General features: G+C 38.8%; 1 protein-coding gene and 1 pseudogene across 1 annotated transcript in view; both read right to left on the reverse strand.

Annotated features, from left to right (window-relative positions):
* The window catches only part of LOC131772014 (CARD- and ANK-domain containing inflammasome adapter protein-like), a 99,630-nt gene that overhangs the window by 70,267 nt on the left and 7,110 nt on the right, over positions 1–22,253 (reverse strand). The window lies entirely within an intron of this gene.
* LOC131772053 (CARD- and ANK-domain containing inflammasome adapter protein-like) overlaps positions 14,121–22,253 on the reverse strand; it is a 14,802-nt pseudogene continuing 6,669 nt past the window's right edge.

Here is a 22,253-nt window from a genome sequence, read left to right on the forward strand (position 1 = left end):
CTGAGTGGTTAGGGCACTGGTCTTGAAATCTGGTGATTCTGGGGTTTACGCTCTTTGTCTTGTTACACACTAGATTTGTTTTCAGTTTTCTTGTGGTTCCTTGGCTGCACTTTGTATTGTTAACTACTCGGTTCTGCAAAAGTTTTTTATTCACACACACACTATCAAAGTAATAATCCTATATCAAACTAAACTCGCGAGTTTATATATTTGGTATCATTTCTGCATATATTATGGTTGGGACAATATACACTCATTAACAAGTATTTATATTGAAACAAAACATGACAAAACGTGAATGGCGGAATGAATAGGATTAATGATAGCTCAAATGAATTGCTAATTATGCAACATGTATAATTTATAGCCCACAGGTCTACCTGCCAGGTGGGGTTCTTAATTACTATAAAGGCGGTTATTCAAACAGCTGTTGTCTGAGCAAACTGCATCCTAAACAATCCTCAATTTTGTTGGACCTTTTATATGAATTTTTATTTTTGTGAACAGTGGCAGAAAGCAAACAGTGGAAGGAGATTTATTTAATTGAATCAATCCTCTTTAGGAGGAAGCTTGAGGCTCACTTTTTGGGTAAAAGTGTGTTTGGTTTCGATCTGGTTTAAATAACGAGCCCTACATGTATGTTAGTGTCTATTATTATTGTTATTATTATCATTGTTATTTACTTTATTTATTTATTATTATCTTGACAACAAAATATTTGCATTGAGTTTCTTGAATTAATGTAACCTTGGTTTTTTGGGCTGTTTTATGCAGATTGGCACTTACATGGGATTTGCCATCACAGCTTGTGTTCTAACTGTGTTCATGTTCATCACCTACTGTATTGCTCTGGTTGACTATTTTCATATCCATAACTGCAAGAGTTACGATGACAGTTACTTCAAGCCTATTGTTACTCTGCGAGTAAGAGGCATATGGCTGCTGTTGGAACTGGGCTAAGCTCCTGTCTTCTTATTTGCACTGTTGTTCAGTTCATTTTGGCTCTTACTGCATCGATCTACTGCTGTGGTGCTGTTTGTTGCAACACCCCAAGAGGAGTCATTTGTACTGTCAGCAGACACTTTGTATTCATGGATTTGCTTGGTAGAATCTTTTGCTAGATATACATGTACCACAATTTGACTATGACCCCTTTAACTTCCATGAGTGACCAAGACAGAATTTCTCCTTACACTATTAATATAGTATCAAGCAGACAAGAGATGAGAATAAGGAAAAGAGTATTAATTAGGGGAATGTTTTTTGATCCAATACCAAACTTCCAAAAGTAACATCATGAGAACTGTATGGAAAACGGTAAGGAGAATTTCTAATAAGATCTGGGATTGAGAGGGTTAAGAAGGCACAGAATGTTAGATGATCATTCGACCAGTGGTTGTGTCAGAGGCATAAATGCATGAAGCAACTAGTACCCTTTTATACTCCTTGGTACAAGTGAGAGACCATGTCGGAGGAGTGTCATGTCCAAGAACACAACTCAGTGACCTAGCTTATATTAACCACAGCTTAAAAGAACATGAAGATCTCTATCATCGGAGTTCCAGCTTATGTATCTCTCACAATTTATTTTTTACTCACTACACTTAGCAATAACTATAGAGGAATGGTTTTTGCTGTCAGCAGACACTTTGTATTCATGAATTTGCTTGGAAGAATCTTTTGCTAGATATGCATGTACCACAATTTGACTATGAACCCTTTAACTCCCATGAGTGACCGAGAAAGAATTTCTCTTTACAATATAAATGAAGTATCAAGAAGGCAAGTGATGAGAATAAAGAAAAAACCCTTGCGAACTGAATTCCCAGTTTTCTGGGAATTCCTAGGAATTCTCAAAAATTCCCAGTTATGCAAATGACCCTTGCAAACTGAATTCCCAGTTTTCTGGGAATTATCAAAAATTCCCAACTATGCAAATTAACTCTGATTTAAAAAGCTTGGAATTACTGGGAATTTCTGGGAAAGGAAGACTCCAGTTTTGTGAGGACTTGGAATCCCTAGGAATTCCTAGGAATTCTCAGCTTTACAAACTACCTATAATTTAAGAAGTGTGGAACTCTTGGGAATTTCTGGGAATTGAATTTGAGGCAATTTTAATACCCTGAGGTCTACATAAATTCTAAGAAATTCTCAACACCTTGAATGTGAAGCTTTTAAGAAAAGGAGTAATTTCAGAGGCTTAAAACTTTGGCTCAATAAAAGGTATGCTATACAAAACTTGCCAAGAGATATACATACATGTATATGTTTATAACTTAAAGATCATGAAATTTATTATTCAAACTAAGTTTTAGTAAATCTTTACATTAATATGGATTTTCTCATGAACCAGCTGTCAGTTATGTTAAATGGAAATTGCCAATTAATCCAATGTACTCTTATCACAGATTTGCTTTCTAACTCTTGGATTCCATGATCAAAAAATACTTTTATTGTGATGCAAATTAATGTCTCATGTTCACTGATGTGCCAAAATCATCAAACATTCATTGGCTGTTCCTTGGTACACAACTTCCACAATAATTAACAATAACTACATTGTTATCTACACTTAAAGAACTTTGTTAGTTATGAACATAAGTTACTTCCCTAGCCTGCATTACTGGTTGCCTTTGTTAGAAAACCTTGGAACAGTCAAGCTCAGTTGCCTCAAACACTGTCAGAGACTTTTTGTTGACAACATTTTTAGTAGAAATTTCATGCCTTAGACAAACAAATTCAACACCTAATTAATCTTTCTTTTTTCATCATTGTTGTTGCTGTTTTTTTTTTCAGTTTTTTGCTCTGTTTTCGTGACTAATTGCTGTAATTTGTTTTGCTGTTTTTATTCTTACAAAACATTTTTGTAAGAGTTCCAATACTTGTGGATCATCCACACGCTTTGCAAACATTTGGCATGCAGACAAGACAGAGGTAGTCAATGTGCCCTTTGAGAAAAAACACCTTTTAAATGACATCTTCAATTTACTTTATTTGAAACTCTGATCTGAAAATATTTGTCAACAAGACTTGTTAGTAGTGAGAAGTACCAACCAAGATTCCTTTCATAACTTAATTTCTTAAATGTCCCAATCACTGGATCTCCCAAAAAATATTACACCTTTTTATTTTTGGTGCAAAATACAAGTCCTTCTTTATATAAAAATGAAAATTGCAAGTCACACTTCAATAATAACAGCTCTAAAGTTTACTTGTTGTTCTTCTCTGTCTGTCAGCTATCAACAAAATTGTTTTATACTTCGGACAGTGCATAACTATTTGTGGACCAGAGTTCCAACGCACCTCTGTAATCGCATATAGTTGCTTCTGTCTCTTGTACAAATGTTTCCCCTTTGTAAGACGCACTCTACTCTGTTGTCACTACTGCTTTAAGTTCAGTGGAAACGACTGACTGAGGAATCGAGATGGCGGTGTTGGAACATGTTGCTGTATTTCACCTTTGCTTGCTACGGTCAAGCTTTGTAGATTTAGGTACTGGTACACTGGGATCATCTATGTATCTCTTATACTTCCTAATGTGGTATCCTTCTTTTATAAATATGAGGGTAAAAGACGATTTGTAGTCGCATTCAAAGCTGTGATTAGCTTGTATTTCACCTGCCATGAACACAACTCAAGTGAGTTTCGAGTCTTTGTTTCCTCGACAACTTTCGGCCACAAATCGTGCATTTGTAATACGATCGATTCTTTTCGATTATTTCTACATAGAGTGAGCTCACATCATTATTTATATCACCAAGGTATCCATCGTCTAGAAGCAGAGAACCGGTCGGAGAAGTCAGAATAAAGTTGTGCGCTTCTCCTAACACTACAATCGCCAAGCCAGCGGATTCACTTTGCTAGCCAATTACAAGTCCTGGAAGATCCACATGATCATGCCCGTGATCGGAAACAAAGGAGACTCTATTTGGCGCTCATCTTTGAATGTACTTTTCATCGGTTGATCGTTTTTCTCAACTGTTTTGCTTAATATAACATTTCTAAAGATAGCTTTTATTGTGGTTCAATGAGAAAACGAGAACAGCGTGAGTGTTGTAAAAGAAATGAAAGTCGTTGGCGCCGTGGAGTTAAAAGAAGGGACAACAGTTGACATATTGTGCTGTATTCGATTTACGTTTACATTAATTCAGCCTCGCTTCCGTTCATGATTCGATGTATGATCACTTCCGGTAATGGCGACGACACATGTTAGAAATTATTAAAAGTTCTGTGTTGAAATCAAAGAATATATCTCCGTTTCTCGTGCCATCCGAACACCACATGGTGTCAGAAGTGAACAAGAAGATATAAACTGTGTCCAGAACGGATATTTAGCGATCAGTGATCAGGAATTACGCGGAAATATGGCTACGAATCTTCCACCACCGAAAGCTCTTTGTCTATCGGGAAATGCAAGTGAGAATTTCAAGTTGTTCAAGCAGCAGTACGAATTATATGTGAACGCCATTGGATTATCTACTGCCAGTAAGGAAAGGAGAAGTGCTATACTGCTAAATCTCGCAGGTGAGGAGGCGCTGAAAATCTACAATGGCTTCACATGGGCTCCAGCGGTAGGTGACCCCGAAGGGGAGGAACATGTACCAGCAGAGGACAAACTGGATCCGGAATTAATTCTGGAGAAATTCCAGAGGTTCTGCACGCCGAAAACAAATGTTACTTATGAACGTTACAAGTTTCACAGGTATACGCAATCAGAAGGTGAGAGTTTCGATAATTTCTTATCACAAATTAACACTCTCGTGTCTACGTGTGCCTACGGTGAACTAAAGGACGATTTTGTCAGAGATAAGATCGTATTGGGTATAAATAGTGATAAGGTCAGAGCACGGCTGTTGAGAGATGGTGAACTGACTTTAGAAAAAGCGATAAATGAGTGTAGAGCAGAAGAATGTTCTGGAAGGTGGGCTCAGGATATAAAAGGAGAGACTTCTAAAGTGCAGGCAGTTCAACATAGTGCATCAAATTGCTCCCAGGCGTCGAATAGCCGGTCATGCCGGTGGTGTGGAAAGGAGGTGCACCCCAGAGAAAGATGCCCTGCAAAAGACAGTAAATGTAACAAGTGCAAACGCCCAGGACATTGGGGCAAGGTCTGCAGGAGTAGTAAAGGAAAAGGGTCTGTACAAGAGGTAGCAGAAGTGCAGTCTGACTCAGATGAGTACTACTTCTTAGGAAGCATCAGTGATGAAAGTTACTCTATTGAGAGTATCAACAACAGGAAACGTAGGAGTGCATGGTTTACGGAAGTCCAGGTGTCAGGTCAGAGCCTGAAATTTGCTGTTGATACTGGAGCAGATGTGACAGTCATTTCCAAAGCTGTGTATGATACACAGTTTTCACACTTCATTTTGCAGAAGCCTGACAGGCCTCTTAGTGGCCCAGATCAAAGCAACCTTTCAACTCTTGGATTCTTTACTGCAGAACTAAAGAAAGGTGATCAGACAATCACAGAGGATATATATGTGTTCCCCAAAGGCTCTCTATTGCTAGGTAGAGACGCTTGTGCAGATCTAGGTGTCGTTAAGTTCATTGGAAAAGTTACGTCAGATCCTATCCAGTCAGCGGAGTTCGGATCAATGTTCAAAGGCTTAGGAAAGCTAGAAGGAGAATATAAGATTAAGATCGAGCAAAACGCAGAGCCATACAGTGTGATGACTCCCAGGAGGATATCTATTCCACTACTTCCTCTAGCCAAAGCTGAACTTGACAAGCTTATCGAGCTAGATGTTATAGAACGGTGCACAGAACCATCGGAATGGTGTTCTCCTATGGTCGTGGTGCCTAAAGGAAATGGCAAAGTGAGGATCTGTGTGGATCTCACGAAGCTTAACGAAGTAGTGAAGAGAGAAAGAATCATGCTCCCCACAGTGGATTATACAATTGCTCTGATGGGAGGTGCTAAGGTTTTCTCTAAACTGGATGCCAATGCGGGCTTCCACCAAATCTGCTTAGATGAAGATTCAAGGAAACTGACCACGTTCATCTCACCATTTGGTCGATTTCGATACAAGCGAATTCCCTTCGGTATCAAATCTGGCCCTGAGAAGTTTCAGAGTGAGATCTACCGAATACTAGGTGGTCAACAAGGTGTGGTATGTCTCATGGATGACATTGTCGTGTTCGGAAAGAACCAGGAGGAACATGACGAGAGACTCATACAGACATTAACACGGCTGAAAGCAGCAGGTGTCACCTTGAATAAGGATAAGTGCCAATTCAGCAAAAGCCAGATTGACTTTCTAGGTCATCGGATCGGAGTTAATGGTGTGGAAAGCTCTCCAGAGAAGGTTGAGGCTATATTGAAAATGCGTGCTCCAGAGAATGTGAGTGAGGTAAGAGGTCTGATGGGTACAGTGAACCAGCTCATGAAGTTTGTACCCAACCTTGCTACTATGACACAACCTCTACGTGAACTCTTGAGCTCTCACAGTGCATGGTGCTGGGGTCCAGCACAGGAACAGGCTTTTAAAGAGATTAAACAATGCTTGACGAGCAGCCCAGTGTTGCAAATGTATGATCCTTCACTAGAGACCAAGGTGTCAGCAGATGCGTCTTCATACGGACTTGGCGGAGTGCTTTTGCAAAAGCACGGTGACAGGTGGGCGCCAGTGGCGTATGCGTCCAAAAGCCTTCTGGATGTAGAGAAAAGGTACGCCCAGATTGAAAAGGAGGCCTTAGCTAGTACCTTCGCATGTGAACGATTCACAGATTACATTCTGGGAAAGGATATTATACTAGAGACTGATCATAAGCCTCTTGTACCACTGCTATCCACGAAGGAGTTGGATCAACTACCCGTACGTATTCAACGAATGAGAATGAGGCTCATGAGATACTCGTTCACACCTGTTCATGTGCCAGGAAAACTGTTGTACACTGCCGACACGCTATCCCGTTCTCCAACACCAGCCAAATCAGGTGATTCATTTCATGAGGAAGTGAACTTATATGCTCATCAAGTCATAGCTGGAATGCCTATCAGTGATAGCAAATTAGATGATATTATGATCCATCAACAGGAGGATGAAGCATGCAGGCAAATTATGAACTATGTAGCTGAAGGTTGGCCTGAAAAACATAATGTCAAGGGTTTAGTCAGCCCTTATTTTGCTCATAGAGCAGAGCTGACAGTGGTTAAAGGGCTGTTGATGATGGGACCTCGAGTCGTTATACCATCGTCTATGAAATTGGAAGTCCTGGATAAGATCCACGACGGTCACCAAGGGATTGTCAAGTGCAAGGCATTGGCCAGAAACACAGTGTGGTGGCCAAGCATGATGAAGAATATAGAGGAGTTAATTGAAAACTGTCGCAAGTGTCAGTCTAACAGGAAAAATCCTCCAGAACCTCTAGTTCCTACCATGCTCCCACAACGACCATGGCAATACATAGCCACTGATGTCTATGAACTCAATAAAAGACTGTATTTAGTAATGATTGATTACTACTCCAGATGGATAGAGGTAGCTAGTCTGAGTTCAACCGCCTCAGCAGAGGTCATAGACAGGATGAAACGTGCATTTTCCAGATTCGGAATTCCAGATCAAGTAAAATCTGACAATGCCAGCTACTATACATCAAGGGAATTTAAGATGTTCACTTTAGATTACGGGTTTCGACATGTCACTAGCAGCCCAGGTCATGCTTCAGGCAACGGTGAAGCAGAGAGAGCAGTGCAAACAGCTAAACGTCTCCTAGCTGGCTCTCAAGATCCTTATCTTGCTTTGCTACAGTATAGAGCGACACCATTGGCTAATGGTTATTCTCCAGCTGAGCTAATGATGTCAAGGAGGCTAAAAACCAAAGTGCCGGTGGCCCCGTCTCAGCTGTCCCCAAACCTTGTGCAGAATCATGCCCTACGTCAGTTTGAAGACAATCACAAAACCAAACAGAAGCTGCACTTTGACAGAAGGCATTCGGCGAGGCCTCTTGTTCCCTTAGAGAAGGGAGATGAAGTGATGGTACAAGACAGAGGACAGTCTGGAATAGTAGTGGAGAAGTGCACACCTCGTTCTTATGTGATCCATACGGACACTGGGTCATATAGAAGGAATAGAGTACAGATCAACAAGATACCACCCCCACCCCCAGCTGCAGCTACATCTCCAGCCAAACCCACACCGGTGCCAGTACCTCCATCACCTAAACTTCCTTCACCCCAAACAGCTAACACTGCAGAAGGAACTGGCACATCAAAAGTGTACACCAGATCTGGCCGTCAATCTAAGCCCTCATCTAGATTGAAGGATTATGTGCCATAAGTGAAGTTATACTTTCTGGCCAGATTTTCTCTGGTTTCTCAGACAGAAAGTCATAACTATGAACGCGTATTCTAGTGTGTGTGAGACTTAGTGCAGAGACAAATGACAATAGCTACCCAGGATGTGTTTCTTAACAAAATGACGATTACTTGAGGACATTTGATTGACGTTGTTTTGATTTTGAATTTCACGCTAGATAAGAAACAAGTATGTCTAAGTAGTTTCTCTTTTATTATCTTAAAGGGGGAGATGTGCTGTATTCGATTTACGTTTACATTAATTCAGCCTCGCTTCCGTTCATGATTCGATGTATGATCACTTCCGGTAATGGCGACGACACATGTTAGAAATTATTAAAAGTTCTGTGTTGAAATCAAAGAATATATCTCCGTTTCTCGTGCCATCCGAACACCACACATATTGACTGGTACAAACAAGGGTCGAGTGGCCATCTGTAAAGCTACGATTTTGAAAGTTTGTGGTGAGTAAAAATTGCGATATTCGTTACGTGATCAAAATCTTATAAAAGAATAGATGTAGCTGGTTGAATTAAGCTTACATAACGCTCGGCGCAACTGAAACTAGAATAATTCTGAGAATCGAATCGGTCACTTGCATGCCGCAGTTTCTTAAGCTTATGCTTTACAATGAAATAAACCTATCAGTAAGGTTTCAAGATTACTTTAGTCACGTTTGGGAACATTCAAGATTTATAATAGAAATTGTTATTAAACAAACCTTATTACATAAAGAAGCCCTCCTTGGTAAAAACAAAATAATGTATTCAGCCCTTTTTTAGTAAAATCTGAGAGAGATGTACTAACTCCAATATAAAAGTCACTCAATATAACATAGATTTCTCAATTTGAGAATCCAATGAATGCCCTTTTCCTCATAGCCATCTTAAAGGCCTGGTCTGAGCTTTAATTATATATATATTTTTTTCAAATTCAGATGTCATGGATTAATGATTGATTAGGACTATTTTATATGAATAGCTGTAATTGAGGATTAATCCTTATGAAGTTTTCAAGAAAAGAAAAATCAAATTCCATCCTAATATTACCACACATTGATGTTAATAATGAATCAAAAATATTTTACATGTAAGCCTTAATTAAGCTTCTAAATAAATTTCATTGAATACTTGAATTTTAGCTGGGTTTTTTCATTTAAAGTATTTATTTTATATCATTAGCCTCAAATTTTTGCTTAAAATTCCCAGTAATTCTTAAATATTCCTAAAAATTCCCAAAAATTCCCAGAAATTCCTAGGAATTTTTTAGATTTACAGCTTTTCAGGGAAAGTCATTGGTTCTCTGAGTTGGAATTCCTAGGAATTCTTAGGAATTCCAAGTCCTGTTGGCTATAAACTTGGAATTTCTGGGAATTTCTAGGAATTTCTAGGTTTTTAGAACCAGAGTTGTTATGGTTGGGAATTCCTAGGAATTCCAAAAGCCATTTCACAAGGGAAGTGTCAATCAGGGGATTATTTTTGATCCAATACCAAATTTCCAAGGAGAATAAGGAGAATTCCTAATAAGGTCTGGGAGTGAGAAGGTTACGAAGGCACAGAATGTTAGATGATCATTCAATTAGTGCTAGTGTCAGAGGCATAAATGCATGGAGCAACTAGTACAGATGTGTACTCCTTGGTACAGGAGAGAAACCATGATAGAGGAGTGTCATGTCCAAGAACATAACACAGTGCCCTAGCTTGTATTAACCACAGCTCAAAAGTACATGAAGATCTTAAACATTGGAGTTCCAGCTTATCTCTTACAATTTGTTTTTTACTCACTGCACTTAGTTATTAGTTCATAACTAGTAATTAGTCAGCAACCATGTTAAAAAAGAACCTCTATTTTGGCAATCAGGTACAGCTTAACTTGAAAATAAGCAGGATGGTTTCTTTTCAGTTATTAATAAATAGTCAGCAGGGTCCACACTTCAGGACTAACAGCAAAATATTTTTGCATACTGCCAGACTAAACTCAGTCAATGAATGTTTTAAATTCAATGATGGTTGTATTGATTGAGAGATTGGTATTATGAGGAGAAGTTTTGGGACTGAAAGAGTTGAATTTTACTTCTGGTTGTTAGACGGTAACCAATCAACAAGTGACATACATTCAGCCTGGGCGGCCTGCATTTACAGGACCACAGGGAGGTATGGTTATCATTCAGCCAACCGGTGGAGTTACAACTACAACACCAGCTTACCCAGCAGTAGCCCAGCCTCAAGTTTACGTTCAACAGCAAGTTCATGTGAGTTCTATTTTGAAAAAAAGATTGTGGTCTCAAATAAGGATGAATGCACATGTATTGAAGTGTTATTGTTTGTCTTGTGGCATAGTCACTTTCAAGTTTGCAGTGTTGAAACTCATTAAGCTAAAATTGTCTAAAATGTATATAAAATGAGAAAGATGGTAAGTTTTTGGCTGGGTAAAAAAAAAAGATGTTTTTTTGGTCTTGTCACGAGTGTGGGACAAAGAAAAAATTCTGTTTGTTTGGTTTTTTTTTAGCTTGATTTTGTTTTGTAATTGTGTATTTTTGTGGTTTGTTTGTTAATTTTCATTTGTTCTTGTTTACTTTTGTCTGCTTCTGTTCATATCTGTTTCTTTCTTTCTTTCTTTGTTCTTCTTACAATAAAAAAACTCGAACAAGTTTATAACCCATCAAAAACAAGTGAATGCTACTCCTCCCAGGATGGGATGCCAGTCCATCACATGGTAGTACTTATTTAAGCCTAAACCAAATAGATTTGTCCTGTTCATATAGAATACTTCATGGAAAGTCTGTCTGTATAGTTTTTATGCACCAGTTGGTAGTAACGGAAATTGAACTACATTTTTTCATCCATTTGGAAAGTGCCCAATTTAATTACCTAAATACAGGGCTTATTAGTCAATACAGTCAAATAATTTTGTTAATCCAGCACTTTGCAAAATTTGCCACACAACGGCTTCTTTGTCTTTCATTTTCCGGCGATTTGATTGGTTACTTTACACAACCTTAAAAATCTAATAGGTGGTTTTGTTTTAATGTTTCCTTCTCGTTGCCTGCCGGAACATACAATTTTGAGGAAACCATGTGCACTTCATGCATGAATTGCGCTGCTGAGGGCCAATAAGATATCAGTGAGCTATTGATTTAAAAGTGGACATAATATTTAAAGGTTTTAATTACCAAAGTCTAGTTCATAACTTTGAGGGCTGTTCATGTGTGTGCCATTTATGAATCAAATACCTGATATTGACGCTGATTTCTATTTTTTTACTTCATTACACTCACAGCCTGGGGTAACCATCCAACAGCCTGGTTACTGGGCTGTTCCCCCTGGGTCCAACCCGGCTGGTACAGTGACTGTGACACACGCAAGTGCTCTTAGTCCACAGATACAGACCCAAATACAATCTCAGGTATGCAAAATAATGATTGTAGTCAGTGAGCAGGTTGCATGGACTGATCTGACAAGCGTCTGCGCGTGCGCTAAGCTTTGGCGCGGAAAACGGATTTGGAGTCGTTTGCACGTTCGATTTTCTATTCTGTTGTATGTAAGCGTTGTTTCCTTGCCGCTTTTCTTTCACAGAACAACCTCCAAAACTTTGTACACCCCTAAATATTTTCAAAAATTCATTTTCTCCTTAAAAACACTGGAAATAGAAAAGTGCCCTCAACGGCGACAAAATGACTCGGTTTTAAATGCCAGCCCCTTTTTTCTCCGCAAATTTTGCTAAATTTTTCACCTCGAATGCGTGAGCCCTGCGTTATTGACCGTCTACCTGTAGCGTAGCCTTTCGTTATTCAGTTCTGCCGTTGATAAGCAGGCTGCATGAACAGCGTAACCTACGAGATACAACACAGCGGTCAAACGTAGGGCATGCGCAAGGGGATAAATTTTGGCCAGCCGAGGGCCAATTTCCCGCGCAAAGTTCAGAGGAGACGTAAGAAAAACCCTGTCACGCCAAATTTGTGAAACAAAAAAACGTTTTCAGGTGCCTTCGGACAGTCCTTTTTTCTAAAACCATCTCGTGTAATTTAAGTTTTTTTTTTTTTCTGTCCACAGATGCTAGTTACTGATGAGAGGCCGCCACCCTATGCTGCATATATGCAGACGAGCAATCCTCCACCTTGACGTGTTTCGCTTGATGTTACCCCGTGTGGACTGGTTGATATCTGAGTCTATGCTGTGATGGGGCATAATTTATTTTGAAAGTTTCTGTAAATAGCCGACCAAGCATTTAGTGTAGCCTTGTAAAGGACCATTTCATCTGAACTCGGCAAATGGGTTGCCTGGAATTGTCGCCTTTTTATATGAAAATAATTTTCATCTTGGTTACCAAGTTATTTGCGAAGTTTAAGACTGGTAGGAGCCTGGTGCTTCTCTCTTCAAATTAAATCGCTTTTTACTTGCGATACTTTGGCGTTCTTGTGTACATTATGAGAGATATCCTTCTTACTAACCTCGTTCCAAGTAAGGTTTTCGCTTCTAATGGTTGTTCGCCCCTCCCAATAGGGCGCTGTGTACAAGATCAAAAGTTCGCCATAATAATTTTGATTTTAGAATTTATTATTTATTGAATTTCCTCCAGTATTTATCGTCATAACGATATTTATCGTCAGTATTTATCGTCATTTTGTAGAGTGACGCAGAGTGATCATGTATTTATAGCATGCCCCATCAGTCTAATAAAGATGTTATTGCACGCAATACTGAATGTTGTGATATTTATTTCTGACGTAGAATTAAGTTGAAATGAAGACTGTCAATTACGCAATACACTGGTACAGTTTTTTTCTATGCCGACCTACACCTTCGCTGTTTATATGCAGTGTCAAACAACTATTAAGTTACCTCCTATTATATAAATTAGGGTGTGGAGGGTAATACGGAATCACATCGGTTTTGTTATATCGCTTTCTGTGATTGGTCAACAAACCTACGCCATCCAATCAGGAGGAAAAGCTCGAAATCAAACGCGAAATGGTTACCCGCGTTTTCCTGCCCTGTAGAGCTTTTTTTTAATGTCATATTTTGGGCGCTGATTGGTTCCTTTGGGATGTTGTTTTTTGTTCCAATTGGCCCATGTGATTACTTAAGTTCTGGGTTTAAAAAGTTTTTCCGAGCCTTAAACTCTGCTTAAGGACAAACTGAAGAAGAAGCTAAGTGTACAAACTTTCACGTGGATAAGTTGTACTCCAGTTTATCCTTTCCGTAAGAATAAAAATACTCGGCCTCTTTCGTTTCGCAAGAACTGGAAAGTACTAGGAATGAACACCTACAAGTGTTGTTTACAGCTAATGTCAAGTTATATTAAAGTTCACTTGGCAACCAGGTGGACAATCAGACATGGTTTGATGCTACTCTGGTTTATAGATTTAATAAATATAACCGAAGAAGTTACAATTGTAACTTCTTCGATTACAATCATTAAATCTGTAAACCAGAGTAGCATCAAACCATGTCTTACTGTCATGATTTTTTGAAAAAGACACGTGTCTAGGTTTTTTTGTATTGCCCTGGCCTCGTACCGTGAATTTGTCTCTCTTAGAGTTTAAAGCCAAACAAGGCAATGGTGAAAACTAATTAAATTCCACGATTTTTTTTGTGTGCTCCTAAGCTTATGCAGAGTCTATTTCAAAAAGAATTACGATTTAAGTAAAGAAAAATATTTTGTTAGAATCTCCATTTGCTAATTAATTTTCAAATACTCATATTTTATAATTAAATGATTTGTCAAATGATATAGGGCACGTTGAAAAATTCGGGTAAAACAAGGTAATTCACACGCACGAAAGATAAATGTAAAATCACATGATTTTTATTTAGCCGCTTTCTCTGGCTCTAATTTTTGCACTTATTTACAGTAGGGTTTTTTTCAGGGAGGTACATTCCTTTTGTGGTATCTAGGGCTATTGAAAAGGTACTTCAAATTGATTAAAAATTGTACAAAAAAATACCCGTTGAACCGACTGTTATATCAACCATATATGCAGGCGAAATAAAACTTTTACATATGTACAAAACAAAAGCGAATAAGCGCAGGATTTTCTCACAGCCAATCATCTTCCACTTTCTCAATCAACGTTCCTTCAAAAAAGGTCAAAATAATTTAAAAAATCAAATTAACATTTACTGATCCAAAACATTAAATGAATTTTGGGTAACACAGCGATGTAAATAATAGTGCCATACCGTTATGAAATGAAATTTTCACGATGATCTTGGCTTCGAGACAATTCTTGTTTGCGCTGATTAAATGTAAAACAAAGATAGTGTGCTGAAAAGTCTAAAATAATAACAACAGTACAAGTTAACTGAAATTTTCATCGAGTAACTTTAAGCCATGTTCAAGGTACTTTAAGCCTTGTCCTGCCCCTTTAATGGCAGCTTTTAAGAGAGATTGACTGCCCGCTGGTTGAATTTCCGCCGATTGACTTTCAGTTGACTGACTTTCCGCCGATTGACTTTCCGCAGATTAACTTTCCGCCAGTTGACTTTGCGCCGATTGACTTTCCGAGTCTCTTTGGGGAAGGCTTCTTTTCGGTTTAAGATACTCCTCAATTTCTGTTTCTTTGTTCATGCGAGCCAAGTCAGCTGCATCCTTTCCATCCACTTTCAAGTTAACGTCGGCGTTGGTTTCAACCAGTTTTTTAACCACTTGAATGTTGCCATACATCGCTGCCAAATGCAGTGGGGTAAAGCCGTCCATGTCCCTCGCGTTTATATCTGCTTTGGACTTTACTAGCAGATCTACGATCTCGAGACTGGCACTTTTGCTTGCGACATGAAGAACTGTCTGACTTTGTGTGTCAGGGAAGGTACTCATTTCAGTGATATTCTTCCGTAGTTCCTCTGGAGGATCCTTTCCCCATCCACTCTTGAGGACGAGTCCAAAGTCTGCAACGTTAAGACTACCACCGTTAGTGCCCCTCAAGAACAAGGGCAATAAAGCTTTCTCTACTAAGACATAATCCCAGGCTTGTTCCCCTTTATTCTTCCCACTAACAAGGTAAATTCTATCTTTTGCATTCTCCTTGTATTTTATATTGACATCAGCGTTATCTACAAGCAGACGCCGCACTAGGTGCTCATGATTATTACTGACTGCATAATAAAGCGGGGTATTTCCATCGACTTCTTGAGCATCCACATTAGCTCATTTAATCAATAGGATGTCAGTGGCCATGTATTTGTTGCCATAAACTGTCACATGTAAAGGTGCAACTTTGTCGTCTGTCCTGTGAGCATTTACGTCAGCTCCAAGATCAATGAGGGTGTTCATGAACTCACCAGAAGCTGAAGGACTTGCCCACAACAAAGGTGTGCGGTTGCTTTTTCCTGGGATGTTTATATCCACCTTCTCGTTTAGAACAATCTCGACGGCCTTCTCTACATCATCGATGCCTCTACACAAATGCAGCTCAGCTAATGTATCGATCTTTCCAATATCCTCTTTGTACAGTTTTTCTATCTTAACGTATCCCTCTCCTTTATCTCGGAGAGCCAAGAGAATCTCTAACGCAATTTTTCCAGGAAATACCTTTGCTTGACTTCCTGTCTTTTGCAAATTAATGTCTTCACTATAATTTCCAAGATAGAAAGAAGCTTTGAGAACCGTGTCATAGTCGCCATGAAATACAGCTGCCTGCAGTCGATTGAAACCGGATCGTGCATCTACATGGAGAAAAGCTTTTCTTGAAAGGGACAGCAGGCTAGGCTGAAATGAAAAATAGGTTGTAGTTAACAGAAAAATAGTTCTTAGGACAACATCATACGATTCAGATTATGTAGACTCTACATGAGCTGTGTCTGTCTTGTGTGATACTGATACAAGTATAGCATGTCATGACGAGTTCAACATCAAATTTAACATAAAAACTAGTACATCATTTAAGGGTCAGTATTCCAAAAAACTAAAAATGGCAATGTTGAATCGCAATCTCAAGTAAACAAGACACAGATTATCTTCCGTTAAAGATCCTGCCAGTCATATTTTAGACCTCTCCACGGAGAGCATGTGAACATCAAAATGTATGCACTGCTGTTCGATATTGAAAACGAAAACGCAGCCGTACACCAAACATAAAACTATTGCGAACTGGTGATAAACAACCGTAATGAAAAGAAGCGTTTGCTAAATCTTGTTGACTTAACCAGATGCTCCTCTCAGTGTGTATGGAAAGATGTTTTAGAAGCAGTTACAAAACATGAAAGAAAAATAAAGATTTGACCATACCGGTTGGTTGTAACTGGGACTCACATTATTCCTCAGAAACAGCTCAATAATGGATTGGTGATTGTTGCGTTCAGCTTTTTGTAGCGCTGTTTTTTTAAACTAAAAAGTAGAAAATTGTCAATTTCAAAGGTCAAAAAATTAGAGTAACTGCCACTCACTCAAAAAGATGAGTATTCCTGGAAGCGAGATACAATTGACTAAAGAAAGGTTTCAGGAGCTTATGAAATGCTTTGCTTGCCTAGAATTTTTTTAAATCAATACTGTATGTCTGACGCATTGCCAAAGCAGAATCACGAGTGGCCACTAACTTACCCTATCTACAGCATTGACATTTGCACCGTGCTGTAACAAGAGTTCAACAACAGCTCGTTGCCCATACCATGCAGCAAGGTGAAGAGGCGTTAAATTAAACTGAAAAATCAAAGCAAATCGTTTGGCAAAGGTCGAATACTTATCAATTTATATTAAGAGCAGACACATATAAACGCAAAATCAATTGCAAGCTAGCAACCTCATCCGTCTGGTCCACATCTTCACCACTTTCAAGAAGTACTTTGACAACGTTATATCGACCGCTGATTGCAGCTTTGTGTAGAATGTTTCTTGATAACTGTGAAAATAGGACTGATTTTTAGCACATCGCTAGTATAGTAAGACACTTATAATAGATATTTATAAGTATATATATGGATAGATATTGACTAGGAAATTAGGTTAATTTAGGACATGGCTTCTAGGCTACGCTTGGCGCTCTACTGTGCCATTAGGATTCATAGTATTAAGATGTGTAACACTGCTGATACAATAATAATAATAATAATGATGATGATGATGATGATGATGATAATAATGTCCCTCGTGGATGCACCGTTACACTGCAGAGAATACCCTCTCAAACCATTTTGATTATTAATAGGGCTATCCGAAACGTAGCAAAAGTACAGAAGAGGAGAATCTGAGTAAAAATTCGAGAACTTGAAGGGTACTAAGAGGAGCTCATGCTGAGAACATAACAAATCGAAAGAGTGGGACATACAAAAATAACAACAATAACGATAATAATTTATGGGATCAAATCACGAGTTGGCTCTTCTTGTCCAGTGTTTCCAGGTTGAATTGGAATTCAAAATGTTGGTTTTTGTGGAGGGAGGAAACCGGAGAACCCGGAGAAAAACCCTCGGAACAAGGAAGAGAACCAACAAAAAACTCAACCTACATGTGACACCAGGAATCGAACCCAGGCCACAATGGTGTGAGCAATGCGCCATCCCCTCTCCCAAATAACATGTAGTACTCACATAAGCATACCTCAGAGAGAAAGAGGATTTGATCTGAGTGGAATTTTGAGACCAATTTTGATGAGAATTGAAAAACTATTGTCTTGAGGAAATTTTCTCCCCAAACATTATGTTGAAGTAGGGAGCGAAAAAAGGCGCGAAGGTATCGGAAAATAAAACAGTAATAGACTAAAATGAAATAAATACAAAAAGCATTATTTTGTTCCTCTCCCGATAGGGACTTGGCCCATAGACAATCGCCTCATGCCTTCTTTCGCTCCACTTCAAAATAAAAAAAACGAGAGGAAAACATGACACAAACGAAAAAAAAAACTTCTACTGCTAACTGTACGCTGTACGTATAACACTGCCGATAACCATCACTTCCCAGATCAAGAAAAAACTTGAGGGCAGAGAGGGAGGCTTCTGGTCCGGGATATGTCAAATCCAAAAAGACGAAATTAAATTTTCTGAGATGTTCGCATAAAGGATAAAATCAAACTGATGCTCTGATATAACCACGACGGAGTCTTCATTCAGTTAAAGCATGCACTACTTCATAAAACTGTCACACAATTTAGTACTTGACTTACTTTGGCAATTTTCGCTCGAAGCTTACACGTCGATTCTGGGTTTTTGTTCTGGAGGAGAAAGGTAATTTTTAAGTCAACGCATTCCAAATAAAAATGTACTTTTTAGAAAATATATATACACGTTACAGGTATAACATTCTACTCTAAGTCCTGCTTTCTGTATGGGTCTACCATTCGAATAAAAGTTGCATAGCAAGTAAACTTTTCTTCAGTAATGGTTTGAGCCCAAGAGTGATATTTGACCGTGCAGTTTTTCCGCGGAGAAGGACTGTTGAAGGTAGTAGGGACTGTCGTTTCGATAACCTTTCTAGAACTTTTCGTCTGAGTCTAATTGTCCCGATGTTTTTGTTTCTCTCGGGTGATTTAAAACTATGATTAATAATAATTTATATCCTCATGTTAGTGTACATCGTAGCTAACACAATGCTGTTTTTTTTCTTTTTATCAAGACTAGTCCAAGGCCTGGCAAACCAAACCAGACGGTTTCATTTCAACTCATATCGACCCCAGTAAGTAAATTATTTTTTTTGTTTAATGTCTGAGCCTTTGACTGGAAACTATCTGTTACCATATTATGTTACCTTTTCCCTCATTTGGCAGGTTTCTTTAGAAGTGGCGTCTGTAGATAAGACGTTTGATTCTGGAGAGAGAACACTCTTGTTACCTTCCTGATTTAGAGCGGTGACGCTGATGCCTGCATAATTTAACAAATGTAACCGGGTTAATAAAAAGGAGCTGTGGTTCTTGAAATAACCGAAGCATAGTCGGTGACTTTCTATACTTGTATTGATCTGTTCGCATTTAAAGGTGCAATATCAAAATTATGTTAGAAACCTCATTAATGATAGAACAATTAGGACTCTTAATTATGCACGTGACAACAGTACTGGCGTGTCCAATGAGCAAAACTGCACACTTTTGCAACACAACAATAACAACTATCTATCTGTATATAACCACGTGGTCCCCAATTCGCTCGCGAGTGTTAATGAGAAATTTAGGCACTTCTGTGGGTGAAATTGTCAGCGACCAGAAGAGTCTTACAACATTTTTTTCCACTGGAATTGTACAAATTGCACCTAGTCGTTGTTTTTAACCTTACCGTCTAACTTGCGCTCAACTTTCCGAAGTAAGGATTCCATTCTATCAAATCTATCCATCATACTGGTGTGAAAGGAAAACAGCTTTTCTATCACTCTTTCGTTCTCCTCCCTAGTTGGTATGTCGTCCAATTTGTCATTAATCGCTGCAAGTTTGACATTTTGGAATTTTTCAAGTAGATCTTTGACGTCATTGTCAACAATCCGCTTGAAACCTAAAAACGATGACCGTACAATAAATGATGGTAATAATAATGAAAATTATAATAATAATAGTAATGATAATAATAATAATAATAATAATAACTCTGATGTCGATGATGATAATGACGATGACTGTATTGATGTAGAAGGAAGAGATTAAGCTAAGTAACAGGTGAGAGAAAATGACCATGATATGTTGTCACTGTAGCTACGGCATTTGAGTAATTAATAAGACAGTTTATTTTATTTCTCAGAGGGCACGGTAACAAATCCTGCAATCTGATTGGTTCTTAGCGCGGTCCGTATTTTCCTATCTCTGCCCACGGGCACGGTAACGCTTTCGTTAGTCGCCGAGTACATCCCCACATTCGTTGCCATTTTTCATTAATTTATCTCTTTTTTTCGAGCTGGGCAGTATTTTTAAGCAAAGACGTCGGTCACTCAAACTGACAAATAACTTATTAATCGTCTCTTTTCTCTCTCTCAAATCACTTTGGTTGACAGAAAAATATTGGTTTCGAAATGAATTTGTATAAGCAAAAGTGTCATGAAATTGGTTGACAAGAGGCCTAAAAACCGTCTAATTAATTTTAGCCCTTCACAAAAAGTACCTAGAAAGTTAAAACGTGAGTTATTTGGTTACATTTGAATTGATCGATGGAACTTTCATCCATTTAAAATCTGATTTCTCTTGAACAATTTGTTTGTAGTGAAACGGCGAGCGAAGTTTTCTGTTCTGCTACAAAGATGCTTTCGGAGAGTCTTTCCAGGTCCGTTCAATTTGGACATTTGAACCTGTAATTGCACAACAGAAACAGAAGGAATTCAATAAGGAAAAGTTTCATTTAATCCTCTTCTGTCTTGTTAAAGTGTCTTATTCGAATTTTGTGAAGGAAAGACCAGATTTACACACGCCATTGCAGTAACCAAACGAGCAAAGTCTCAAAACTTCAAAATAAAAAGTTTGCATGAATTTACTTACAATTCCTTCCCTTGCCATTTACTTACTGAACAGAGGTAAATCTTCGTACATTGATTAATCGCCGACGAGAGTGAATAATACTTTCTGTAAGATCATTGACTGTTTTTGAAGAAAACATTGTCGTGGCAGTCCTCGCCAAACTAGTTCCGTTGTTTTTCAGAAAAGTGTACTTGCGCCTTTTTTTGTTACGCGCTCCCTAATTGACAGGTGTAAAATAATGATTCAAAGTTTGTTGGAAGCCTTTTAAATCACTTTTATCATTACGCAAATGAAAGTGTTTCGGTGAAGCCTCTCTCTTTAATTTGCTTTACCTCGATTTTAACAACCATTCACTCGCTCAAAAATTGTTCAGTTTATGGAAGATCTTGCCGTAAGTACAGCCCTAACCCATTCGGGTTCTTTTGGAAAGAATTTCGTTAAGTTTAAGGACAGAAAATAAAAATGTTATCCACCAACCTACGTCGGTTCGTATTGTGCTCTCTCAGTCTTGAGTACTCAAGACCTCGGGCAAGACCTTCCGTCTGGCGGATAACATACATCTCTTCTGAAGCGGGCTCCTCTGAGCATGTTGTTCCGCTTACCTGATTGCAACGACCAGGTTGGCACAGGGGAAACCCCTGAAGCGGAGTTTCGCGTGAGTTGCCAAGGGAATGAAAACATTATGGCAATGACAGGCAGTCTAATTTAATTTGATGAGAATAATAAACGATAAACGATCGCAAACATATTCAAAGGGCCATGAATGAAAGTCAAAAATATGCCCTGCCACAGATTATACTGTGGGCTTAATACCTGTGAGCGAAGAGCGGTCAAGCGTCATGAGCACGAACAGGGTTAGGAGTTTGCGCCCTTAGTGTTTAATGTTTTCGAAGCTTCGTTTGAAGGTAAAATACTGAAAATGCAGCCAAAAACACGTTTTCAAATTTCTGGAAAGAATGCCCTGTGAACCTTGAAAGCCGCGTCTTTGCTCTCTGTAAATGTATTTACATTGGTCTTGAGTTAACATCCAACCTGGAGAATTGCTATATTAAACTAAAGCTATTCCTTGAAAAGTTACATTACACAGCTTGAGACATTTCTAGTACCTTCTGTTTTCCATGCAGAAAGTTTATCCAAAAGCTCCTTTTTCTTATCGGGAAGCAGTGGCAGATATTGGAGCAGAGCCTCTAACTTGTCAAAGCACTGGTCAAAGAAGATTTGGGTCCAGTCGCTCTCTTTGAAATGACTTCCCCGATTCCTGACATTCTCTCTGACATCATCCGCCAAAGGCTGAATATCGTGCAAAGGATCGGAAGAAACGAATATTTGTATGGGATACTTCCTACATCCCAATAGTCTAAGGGCGGCACTCAAATCCATAGATTTGTCGAATGCCGAGAATACTGCCAGGTAGTCTGGGAGATAAAGCTTGGCAAGGTCAACTGAGCTGTTTACATTGTAGTTGTAGGTCTTTTTGTTCTTTCCATGAACACTAGAATTGTTGTTGATATTTCCAAAATTTAAGCCTTTAAGCGAAGAAGCAGGACTTGGCGTGGCTGCCAGATGGCATACCTCTGCATAGGTCAGTGTTTGTAG

Source organism: Pocillopora verrucosa, chromosome 5 (assembly GCF_036669915.1).
Source record: "Pocillopora verrucosa isolate sample1 chromosome 5, ASM3666991v2, whole genome shotgun sequence".
Classification (NCBI taxonomy): Eukaryota; Metazoa; Cnidaria; class Anthozoa; order Scleractinia; family Pocilloporidae; genus Pocillopora; species Pocillopora verrucosa.